The following is a 12,942-nucleotide window of genomic DNA, read 5'->3' on the forward strand; positions in this document are numbered from 1 at the left end:
TTATTTTCTGTCTCTCCCAGTAGAATGGGAACTGCCTCAGGGCTGGCTCTGGTTTGCTCACTTGCTGTATCCCCAGCTCCTAGAACAGGGCCTGGCACATGAAGTTGCTCAATAAATAAATCCTTTGGAGAACTACAGACTCTGAACCTAGATAACTCTGCTTATTAATTATCCCTATTTTGAAAACTTGTATTTTTCCAGAGCTCTTTCCTAATTACCTATTTACTAATGAATGTATTATTTATAGCACATTTGAAAGATAATGTTCCCTTTCACTTATATGTTGCATTTGAAACAGTGAATTGAAAATCTCTTAGGTTTTATTTGTACAGGCAAAACTGCTAAGAATATGAGTATGAATGGACTAAGCTAAATTTATTAATCCAATCAAGTATTTTATAAAAAGTAGAAATTTAATTTTTTTTAAATTTAAAACTTCTTTAAATTAAAAAAAATGTTTAAAGGGGCGCCTGCGTGGCTCAGATTGTTAAGCATCTGCCTTCGGCTCAGGTCATGATCCCAGGGTCCTGGGATTGAGCCCTGCGTCTGGTTCCTGGCTCCTGCCTCCTGGCTCCTGGCTCCTGCTTCCTGCCTCCCGTCTCTTGGCTCCTGGCTCAGCGGGGAGCCTGCTTCTCCCTCGCCCTCTGCCTCTCCCCTGCTCATGCTCTCTCTCTGTATCTCTCTGTCTCAAATGAATAAATAAAATCTTTAAAAAAAAAAAAAAAAGTTTAGTCAACTTTAAATTATTTTGAACCTACCTCCATATCACCACGAAAAACAATTATCAAACAGACACAAATCCAACTAAAGAACTGAATATTCTGAAAAAGAGGGAAAACTTTTACTGTATAGTCATTGTCATATGAAAGAATGTTTTTAGGACCCAAAATGGAGAATGAGTAATAAACCTAGTGTTCCTGACAAAACAAATATGTTTTGTTAACCCAAAGGGCCAAAATTTTAAAAATATAGAATGATCCCATGATTATACTCTTCATCATCTTTGCACGTAAATGGCTGTCCACTTTGTATTTAAGTGGGTGGCAACACATAGGAACCATGATCAGATCATGTGGCCTCTTACAGCTGGTCAACACATTTTATCTTGACTGGCGTAACCTGTAGGATTTGGATCGGGCACTTCCTACTTTGCATCTCATCTCATAACATACTGAAGATTCTTTAGGACAAGAATCATGCCTTATTCATGTTTATTTCTTGAGGCACTTTGGAGGCCTGACACACAGTTGGTGTTCAAAAAATCATAATTGAAAGAATGAATGACCCATGGAATGTGGAGGAGAGAGGAGAGAGCAAAGGGCCACTGAGGTGCCTAGCTTGGGTAAACTGATGAAAGGGGGAACTCATGAGGAGGAGCACACAGGGAGCAAGCTAATGAGTCTGACTTTGGACGTGTAGAGTTTGACATCCTACTGCATATCTGGGTTGGAGATCGCAAGTAGTTGGGAAAACCAGGCCGCAAAGTACCAGGGCTCCTTCTCTCACATTCACTGGTCCTTGGTTCTTCCAACAGGGGTATGCTAGAAAAGCAGCAGCAACAGCAGTAGTAGTGGTGATGATGATGATGATGTTGATAATTGCTAATTGCTAACACTTACTGAACCATTGCCGTGTCCTATGAGTTTATATATATTTGATCTTACCTAACTATTACAGAAACCCAAGGAGGTAGATACCAGTACTGTCTAGGGAGGTTAAATAACTTGCCTATGGTCGGTCACAAGCCTGTACTCCTAGTCATTTTACTAAAATCCAAACCAATCCGAGAAACCTTGAAGAGTAGATGAGTACTGCCATCCTTAACTCTAAACATGTATCTTCTCGATTTGTCCCTCTACCCTCAGGTCTGGAAATGTTTCCACAGTGAACCTGGACTTGACTATGTCCATTCACTAACCTAATTAATTTATTCATTAATTTACTAACAAATACTTATTCAGTTCCAGATATTGTGTTAAGTGCTGGCACCTACATTAAAGCCAGTACTAAAATAATGTTATCACTGGCAATAAAAATAATAGCAGCAAGAGTTTATAAAATACAACAAAAGAAGCAACAGAGTATGTGGACATTCCTACTACAAAGGGAGCCTGGTTTCAACTTCTAATCTGGCTACAAAACCTCATTTAGCTTGGCTGGGTCTCAGTGTCCTTATAGAAAAGTTAAGGGGTAAAATTACAGCCAGTTTCTGCTATATTGCTACTTTGAAAATACAAACTCTTTCCAAACCATTTGATATATTAGAAAACAATCTGAGCATTACATGAATTTCACTTTTTTGCTAATACACAATTTCTTCTGTGACAAACACTAAGTGAATGCAGAAAACTTCATCCAGCTGAACTGAGCCATTCTGGAATACACAAAATGCGTGCGCGCATACACACACACACACACACACACACACACACACTTTAAACACCTCTCAGCTACCTCAGTTCACTGTGTGTTGAGAGCCACACCCGTCCATATCTGGTGTTAGAACTTTCCATCTGATATCAGATAAACCTCCTTCCACCCCTTCACAAAAACTCACAAGCTACAACCCTTCCAGTATCTACCTCCTCAAGCAAATTCTTCAACAGAAAGTGCCATGTTTACTGTTGTATTTATATTTTTCTTAACATGTGTTTCTTTAACATGTATAAAACTGTGCTAACCTTTTTATAGAACCTTATCTTTTTTAAAAATATGTCAGTGGTAAGGTCTTTGAGTGTTGTGACCCATGCCCCTTACCCCACTTTTCCCATTAGCCTGTGGTTTTTATTACATGATTTTGCACAGTGCGGGGGTTTTTAGAAAGGCAATATGTTGAACGATAGCAGAACTGACTGTACTCAGATCATGCTCAAATTTAATGTCAGTTCCGCGTAACTCCACTATGTCATTCCTAGATTGAATGTTTACTTCTGATAGTCCTTTAAACAAATACTAACATGCTGAATCACATCAATAGGAGGCTGAAAATAAAAAGTAGCATTTCTTTAAGTCAACTTGCTTTTTTTTTCTATAAGGGAAAAAAGGACCAGGTCATATCATTTAAATGACCACATACTCACTGTCCATTTTGCTACTCCCTCAGGGAAAGCACCTACTTCCTTGTACTTGAAAATTCAGCATTTTAGAAAGGCTGCCCCTTATCCAAACCATAAGAGACTCTTAATCATAGGAAATAAACCGAGTGTTGCTGGGGGGTAGGGGGATGGGGAGATGGGGTAACTGAGTGATGGACATTAAGGAGAGATATGATGTAATGTGCAATGGGTGTTATATAAGACTGATGAATCACAGACCTCTACCTCAGAAACCAATAATACATTATATGTTAATTAGTTGAATTTAATTTTAAAAAATGGAGAAAGAAGGAAAGAAAGAAAGAAAGAAAAAGAAAGAAAGAAAGAAAGAAAAAGAGAGAAAGAAAGAAAAAAAAAGAAAGAAAGAAAGAAAGGCTGTCCCTTGGTTTCCTATATCAACCAAGGATGCCTGGGGCTTCGTTGAAGGCAGGACCGGTATGGGCTCAAGAAACCTAATACAGTCGGAAACTTATTGGCGTGCTGCTACCAGTTTTTTCTGAGACTCCCGTGGTAACTAACAACTGGTTTCTTGCAAGATTCTGGCATCCCCAGGGGGCCCTGAAGTCAGGTTACTGCTCAGCCCAGAAGCCAATCAGCTCTAGGAGTCACTACTTACAGAAGACAACAGAAGGCTTTAGAGGTCTACTCTGATCATCCCCTCCTGAATCCAGGTCTGCCCTGTTTATTAAAAGGCTGGAGGAGAGATCTGCCTGTGGCAGGTGGTAATCTTCTAAATACAATTATGAGAGAAAGAGAAGAAGGAAGGAAGGTTAAGTACCCTGCAAAACCTACCACAAAAGTCAAACTCACACCCCAAGATGGAGTCATTACACAAACTATATGAGGCCATCATCATTATTACTAATAATATAACACTACTAAAATATTGTCCATAAATCATTAAGCCCTTCTCATTGGCTAAGAAAAAGGAATAGGAATTATTAGAATATATGCAGAACTGTGAAAGATTATGCCAACAACTGAAAAGTGGTTCAAAGCATTATATGAAAATGCAAGAAATAAAAGATACACGGTGTTTAAAATTGCAGATATTTTAAAAGATATAAACCAATAACAGCTGATAATGACCCAGAAAGATACATGGGGTACATGGTATTTTCATGACTAATCTCCATAATTGGAGCTGTCTTGCTTTCATAATCAGCGTTGCACCAGATCTAGCTTGGTGTCTACGCTTCTATATTGTCTGAGCAGCCCCATCTGGCCCATTCTTCCTCCACAAGGCCTCTTCTGGCCACTCCTCCTCAGGACAGGTCTTTGTCACTGTCCTGATCAGCTCAGGCTGCCACCACCTCCTGCCAAGTGTGATGCAATGGATTGTCAAAATCAAACTCCTGTGTCAAATACCTTCTCTCTCATCACTTCCCTACTCAAACTGCCATCAAAATTATCTTCTCAAAGCTCCTATTTGAAGCTTACTCTCTTCTACAATCACACAATGGCTACCTTTTCCTTACAGACACCTTCAGATGGGTTTTAATGCTAACATCACCTTCACTGCACCCCACTGATCTGATCTTTTCCTGCTTCATCTCCCATCCTGGCCATCCCCACATCTCCCACTTGAGCCCAAACACTTGCCATTCACAGAGGTGCTCTACATGGCCCCTGCTCCAGGCCAGTGCTCATACCATCAGCTTAGCATAGAACGTGAGTCCCCTCTTTTTGTTTCTTATCTCACTCACTTCCCTGATCCTGACTAGCAGCTTTTGGGTGTTTATTTAGTACTTATTCCTGATATTATAATTCTCTTCACTTATACTTCCCTAGTTGAATTCTGAGTTTCTTAACGATTTTAGCACCTAGCAAACTCTTTTGCACATGATGAACACTCTATTAACATTCACTACATGTAATTTCTTTTTTTTTTTTTTAAGATTTTTATTTATTTATTTATTTGACAGAGAGAGACACAGCAAGAGAAGGAACACAAGCAGGGGGAGCGGGAGAGGGAGAAGCAGGCTTCCCGTTGAGCAGGGAGCCCGATGCAGGGCTCGATCTCAGTACCCTGGGATCATGACCTGAGCTGAAGGCAGACGCTTAAGGACTGAGCCACCCAGGCACCCCAAGCTGAATTTCTAATAAAGAAAGGATGAGAAGTTAAATTCATAGATATGTAGGTCTCACATATATTTGAAGTCTCTTTTTATACATACCTTTTCCTGAGTATCCAGAGGTAGACAAAGCATTCAGAATTTTGCCTGCTTGATAAAAAATCCTTCTGGATATCTAAAATCTGAATACTGCATTATACTGAATAAGCTTCTACACATAAGTTGAAGACATTCATTTGTTTTCCAAATGCAAAAAGTGTCAAAATATAACGGCTATTATTTTGATGGGTCAGGCTAAAGAATTTCCTGGAACTTTGCACTCTTGTTTCTGATAATACACAACAGAAATTTGGACTGAAATCTAGACTCCTCATCCTCTACTCATAGTGAATATCCAAAAAAGACTCTGACTGTGTTTCTGGCCATCAGATATTCTTAGTAACTGTTCACCTTTCCCCTTTGGTCTTCCATGTGTCTGTGTTGTCTCTGGAGAGAATTTAAGACAGAATCTGTGACTAATGTGCATAGGATGTCAGCCAGACTATTGCTACGAAATGAGCTCCAGCTAGCCACCAACTCTTTGTCGTAACATTGCTTCTTGGTCAACATACTGGACTGCATGACAGATGCCTACTTAGTGATGAAAATGTTGCTCAAACAGGCCCTGCTCTGCCAGGGGACTAGCTAGAGAAAAGGGATTTATTTTGCAGGTAACAAAGGGAAAAAGACAGGGTGGCTTTCAGGAATTTAGATTTGGGGCCTTCCACTGTAAATGTAGTTTGGTACATGACACAGATCTCCTCTGTGTTCAGCTGGGATTTTCAGGCCTGACTGCCAACCTATCCAGGAGTCACCTGAATCAAGTCACAACCAGAGGCAGCTCTCGCAAGGAAGCATGTTGTTTTGCTCTGAACAGCTAGAGAAGAATTTTGTACTGTTCTTTGATGAACTTACATGTGTTCGTCTTTCCTCCACAACCAGACTGCATGTTTCCTGAGGCCAAGGTCCATGCTTCGTTGTTTCATCTGTATTCCACACATGGCTGACTGAACCACCGATGTTGAAATACCTAGTGCATGCTCATTAAATATCTTCAATTAATTGATTGCACTGTAAAAAGTAGCACAGTACTTGTGTTTTTCAGAGATCTCTAGCTCATACCTAGAAACAAGCACACATTTACATGACCCGGGAGCTTCAGAGGTGAGGAGCAATTCTCTGAGAAGCATAAAATTGGAGAGGGGTGGGGGCAGTAAAGGAAGGAAGGCAGCCGTCACTGAGGAGACATTACAGAAATTATAGGAGGTTGCCTTGGTCCAAACCGGGGCCTCTCTTAGCAGGACTCTGTATTTTCAGAGAACAGCTCCATTAAATATTGATGATTGGACTCTGAAAGGCCTAGAATTAAATTCCAATCCTGTTTGAATTTTATAGGCTGTGCAACATAAAGACCGAGAAAGAACATCTGGTCCACTGAGCCACATGCACGTGCTCACAGCTGGAAGAGATCAGAGATGACCCAAGTTAAATTAGCTTCAGGGTGGCCACCTGCACCGCATTTTCATTTCTCTAAAATTCTTTCCCCTGCCCATTTTGACCTGTCCCATGACTCTCCACTTAAACTGAATTTTTTTTTAAAGTCTATTTCCGTAGTCTCTTTTCTCTCATACTCTCAAGTTGGTTTTCACTGCATTGGTGTGCATGTGCATGCACATGGAATGAGGAACTCGCAGTCATTTGCTCAGTTGATAGCTGGTGGAGTTATCTCTCTTTAGTATATTCCTATGCACAATTAGAAAGGACAGGAAACGACTCCAGGGCTAAAAGTTTTATTCTGATTCGGGTAAGTGGCTTGAGTCAACCCAGATGGTGATACTTCATGTCACAGCATGTGAGTCAAAAGAAAAGTCTTTGGAGAAATCATAGGAATGACAAGAGCTTGCATTAACTGAGACCCTACCAGATGCCAGGCACTTTCCTAAGCTCTTTTACATCTATTAATTCATTTAATGGACTGTTTGAGCTACAAAAGTGGGTAAAAAATAAATCTCTAATATTTCTCTAGCAATTAATAAAATAGGGTAAGGAAAGTAGAATTTGAAACTTTGACCTGTCATCCCAGAACACACATATTTCTGAAGAAATATACTTTTTAGAGATTTATAGTCTACATACGTATGTTACATGTATATAGTCGATTATAATTCAGCTTTGAACTCTTGGATGTATTCTGAGTTTAACTTTTCAAAAGAATTATAAAAGGGGTAAGATGACATATGTGCTAGATTGTAATGTAAAAGCCATATTCTTAAGTAATGTAAAAAAAGAAATTAATTTGGCCATAAAGATGCTGCTGGATCTAAGAAAGTGGACATGAGTAATATCAGATGTTGTAAAGTCAGAAGGCCAGCATAAACCTCATTCTCTTACAACCCCGGCTGACAAATGAATTAATAATTTACTTCTCCTCACTCTTTTCTTCTAAGTTGATAGCTTAGCCTCACATATAAAGTGGTACTTTATCATGGAGCCAAAATTCATTCTGAATTCTAATATACTCAATATTTCTGCCAACTATTTATTATTTTTAAACATATTAAAATCTTAAGTGAACACGTGTCATTTTAACTTTCAATACTTCAAAAATTTACACATCAAGTTGAGCTGCGCTTTATTGAGAAAAAGAAGAGATACAATGGAAGGTCCAAAATTCTCATTCCATGAAATCCCAAGCACCCCTCTTCTACAAACTTTCATTGAATCTCTCTGAATAGTCACAGAAAGAATAAAAGAACAGACCTGAAGTTCGGGGGCGAGGCCATGATTATGGGAAGTTAAAGCAGGAGATGGCAGGAAAGAATCACAAATAAAGGAAGCAGGAATTATAATTTTGAATAGGAACTGGCTGCCCTTAACATGCCTCGTCTATCGGGGAAACTTTTTCCAGACTCAACTCAAACTTCTCTACCTTCCTCTGATGGGGTCCTTGCTCTGAGAAATCAACTGCACCTCAGGATTCTTTCTATGTCCTTCCACAATGGCACATTCTTCACTGTTTTATATTTGTTTCCATGTCTGCCTTTTCCCCAAAATCATGAACTTAAGAGATTTTTTTGATTCCTTTGTATGCACTTTCCATATGCCCATACCAACCAAAATGGTAGCTCATCTTCAGAGCTTGATAGTATTTGTTGTATAAATGAATGAATGAATAAGCAAATGAATGGAAAGAGGTAATTAGGCTAGCAAGGGAGAGAAAACCCAGAGCACAGAGAAGAGTCAGACCCTAGCAGCCACAACAACTCAAATTTTCTAAACCTCATGGTCCCCAGAAGTATGAATTCTTTTTCATTTTTCCAATTTTATCGCTCTACCTACCTACCTACCAACATTTATTGAGATATAATACACATACCATCTATTTGGAGAACAGCACACGCAGTAATAATGATTAGGAAATGGTACTAATACCTCACATTTAAATAGAATTTTACATAAAAGCAATTTCGATATGTTAATGCATTGGATTCTTCCAACATTTCTTTGAGTTACACACCATAGAATTTTATCATCCCCTTCATACGTATCAGATACCTGAATCTTGGAAAGGCTAAAGTACTCACAATTACAGATGATTCTGGGAAATACTGGGTTAGATCAAGTCAAACAGGCTCTACAATGGGGCTGTAGAGTGTTATACATTAAAGTGCTATGCATAGTTTAACATACTTATGCACATTGTACGTCTCTGCAGAAGGCTAAGCTATGCAACTTTTCCTGCACTGATATGATTGAAGGGCATTTTTTCAAAGATCACCTTTGGAGACTATTTTGAAGGACCAGACTTTAGGAAACAATGGACTTAATCATTCAGTGTTCACGTGGAAGAATTCATCACACTATATGATAGTGGGTATAAAATGGTGAACAAAAAGCAGACATGGTCCTTGTTCTCTACAGTGTATAGACTATAGTTTAAGGCATCATGAGAATGGACATAGGAAGGCACTGTCCACAAGCCTACACTAACCAAACTGGTGCTAGTCTACTTCAAGTTCATATTTTCCTTTTGCCAGTGAATGTGCACCAATAAAAACTCAACTTTGGGACAACTAAGAATATTTTTCTTTGTGTAGTTGTAGCTATACCCAACTTATCGGGAAACTAATACTGTCTCTTGATCTATATAATTGGTCAAATGTTTAAAAATCTTATCCTGGGGGTGGCGCCTGGGTGGCTCAGATGGTTAAGCATCTGCCTTCGGCTCAGGTCATGATCCCAGGGTCCTGGGATCGAGTCCCACATCGGGCTCCCAGCTCAGCGGGGAGCCTGCTTCTCCCTCTGACCCTCTCCCCTCTCATGCTGTTTCTCTCTCGCTCGCTCTCTAAAAAATAAATAAAATCTTTAAAAAAAAAAAAATCTTATCCTGGGGGCACCTGGGTGGCTCAGTCATTAAGTGTCTGCCTTCAGATCAGGAGCCCTGCACTGGGCTCCCTACTTGGCAGGAAGCCTGCTTCTCCCTCTCCCACTCCCCCTGCTTGCATTCCGTCTCTCGCTGTCTCTTTGTCAAATCAATCAATCAATCAATCAATCAATCTTTTAAATAAATAAATAAATAAAAATCTTATCAGATTCAGAAGAGGAATTCTTTCAGTCAATACATTTGAAAACTAGGGATGCTTCTTATCCAGATTTGTAAGAAAAAGAAAATATATTAGGGGGTTGGAAGGACAGTTAATCTACAAACACTTATTGAACATATACTTTGTATCAGGTACTGGGGATAAAGATGAACAAGACAAAAATCTCTCCCCTCAAGTTGTACAGAGTCTACAGAACAGACAAGTGTAACAAACATTACTACTCAATGCAATGAATGTCCTAATAAAAGAATGGAATGAGTAATACTGGAGCACCAAAGAGGGGACACCCAAATCTGGGGGAGGTGGGGAAGAGGCAGTAAAGGGGCAGAGAAATGTAATGCTTAAATTGAGTCTTGAGCTATTAGTGGTTAAATGTCTAAAATCTCTTCCAACATTATCATTCTGATTTCTGTTACCACTTCTTTCTCTTAAAATGAAGGTCTAGAATCTAGTAAGAAATATTGCCTCTGATAACCATCATTAGGAAATGGGAAGTGTTACACACAGGGATTCTAGCCTGTGTGCCAGTGTTGTACTCCTCAGTGCTGGGGATGTATAAGTCAGTCAGAAAATGATGCAGAGAGGGAGGAAGAGGCTACCAAGTGTGAAATGTTGGCTGGCATTTCCTCTCCTCCAAATTCATACTGGCTCAGTGATTTTCCATCACCACAATATTTCCTACAGAGATGGATTATACATTCAAGTCTTCTATTATGATGTCTACAGAGAGCACATCTGAATCTTAATCTGCAGCCCTGACTTCTCTCCTAGGCTCAGTGGATGTGGATTCAATTCTTTGTGCTTATTTCTACTTGGGAACCTTACCATCACACCTCACCCTGCCTACCGCAAACGAGGTAATAGCAACAGATCACCTTACAAGTGTTCCTGATTCCAATCTTTCCTTTCTTTTCGTCCATTTTATACACTGCAACTGAGCTAATGCTCCTCAAACAGAGATTGCAGTATGCCTTCCACTATGTGATAGCAACCAGACTTTCTAAGCTGATCTGCAACAACCTTCCTGTCCCACTTAGGACAGGTCACTGGCATACTGGATAGGAGCAGAGCCAGGAATCTTGCCTCTGGCACTTGGCTGCCATGACCTTGGGCAAATAACAGCCTGGCAGGACAGAGTAAAAAACCCATGCCAATGTATGGCTCCAGCATGTAGTCCCCCTCAGTAAGGAAGACTTACTAAGTTTTGTGTATTCCTACCCTTTGTTCTTTGCATATCTTGCTTCTCCAATGTGAGTTTAAGTCTCATCTTGCTTGTGAAACTTTCTCCAAGCACTCTGGTCCAGAGTGACTTATGTTTTTTCCAAAGTCCTAGGACTTTTACTGCTAGCTCCTCCATAAAATCCTAGGCCATCTCTTGGAAAGCTAGAAGTCACTGCAAGAGTTCATTTGGTCCAGTCACCTGCTAGGAGGAGAGTCATCTCTTTTTACTGATGAGCCAAGGCTGTCTCATCTACAGTCTTGAGTATTCACTAATTTTCTATATGTGTGTTAACATGGAATATATATTCAGTATATGAAAAATACGTATTCTGTATGTGCATATTCTCTTTCCAACTACTGTGTAAACTCTTCAAGAACAAATATTTCTCTAATTTTTCCTATAGTATCTAAATAAAATATGTACTTGATGAGTATTTAACTGACTATAAGTATCTTCAGATTAGAGTTAAATTATTGATCAAAATTTCCAAATCTGGAAAAATGGATGCTGCATCAATTTTTCATGGCTGAAAGAAACCACAGGTCAAACCTGGAAGAAACTCAATTAGCTTGTATCTCACCTTCAAGTCTTCTGGTTTGTAAAATAAAACCACTCCTTTTATTTAAATATCCTCTTGGGCCTTCTATTGAAATGGTGGTTAAGAATAGTTGGCTCTGGAAGTGTGGCTGTCCTCAGGTTTTCATGGGAATGTGTGTCTGTTCGTGAACCCTGCGGTACTCTTGGCTCCAAATATGTGCCTGTGTTCCCTTAGCCTAATGTACAGGGTGAGAAGAGAAACCAATGAAAAAGAAGCATGAGGCTGGAGCACATGAACAGGGTTAGAGAAAGCAAAGAAGAAAGGAGAGTGCTCTCCAAACTTTGTGCTCAAACATCCTTATTAGAAACTAAGTAATGAAAAAGTGTCCTTCAGTATATGTATTTTACTTATAAATTATATATACCCACTATGTCCATATTAAATAGTATTACAGTTTAAATGACTTTTTTTTTCTGATAAAAATCAAGCAAACATGTTTATACTGCACTTTGGAGATCACTGGGGTAAAGTCAAAACTCCTTAGCTAAGAACTGGTCCAGTGCAAGGTGTGGCGGGTGAAAACGCTGACATAATTGAAACAATATGCCATGTGCACAGCTAATAAAGCCATATTCCCACTTCAGCTTCAGCTGTCCTTTTAGAGCACCCTCTGTGCAAAGAGCCTCAGGACTGTCCTGGCCCACATCCACTTCAGCTCCAGCCATCCCACAAGGGCGGCCTCAACACAGTGTGCCCCACCGACCCCCAGCCCACACTAGCCACAGCTCCAGCCAGCCAGTCAAATTCACCAAGTACACAATGTCTACATAAGGGATAACCATACACAAGACCATTTCTTCAACTGTAGAAGTAGCTATTCTGCCTAAATCATACAAACACAGAAAGTCAAACAAAATGGGGAGACAGAGGAATATGCTCCAAAACAAAGAATAAGACAAAACCTCAGAAAAAGAACTAAGTGAAATAGAGATAAGCAATATGCCTGATAAAGACTTTAAAGTTATGATCATAAAGATGCTCACCAGGCTGGAGAGAAGAGTGGAAGAACTTAATGAGAACTTCAACAAAGAGATAGAAAATATTAAAAAAAAATAATAACAAAGCCATGCAGATAGAAACCATGAGCCCATATTTACACTGCAGTATAAACATAAAGCATCAGTAGTAGTCTTGATATGAAATTAATTATTTTTGAGGCATGATATTCCCAGAAGTGGCTTGCAGTCCTGACACTCTCAACTTTTTCTGGAACAATATTTTTTTGGTTGTTTCTTTGCATTGTTGTTTAGTTTGGTTTGGTTTGGTTGGGGGAAGCAGGAGATGGGATAGAGCAGAGAAAGAAAAGGCT

At 39.6% G+C, this 12,942-nt stretch overlaps 1 pseudogene; it reads right to left on the bottom strand.

Annotated features, from left to right (window-relative positions):
• The window catches only part of LOC145716891 (RNA-binding protein PNO1-like), a 91,926-nt pseudogene that overhangs the window by 3,768 nt on the left and 75,216 nt on the right, over nucleotides 1-12,942 (bottom strand).

This window comes from Leptonychotes weddellii, chromosome 13 (genome assembly GCF_054177405.1).
Source record: "Leptonychotes weddellii isolate Sample4059 chromosome 13, ASM5417740v2, whole genome shotgun sequence".
Taxonomy (NCBI): Eukaryota; Metazoa; Chordata; class Mammalia; order Carnivora; family Phocidae; genus Leptonychotes; species Leptonychotes weddellii.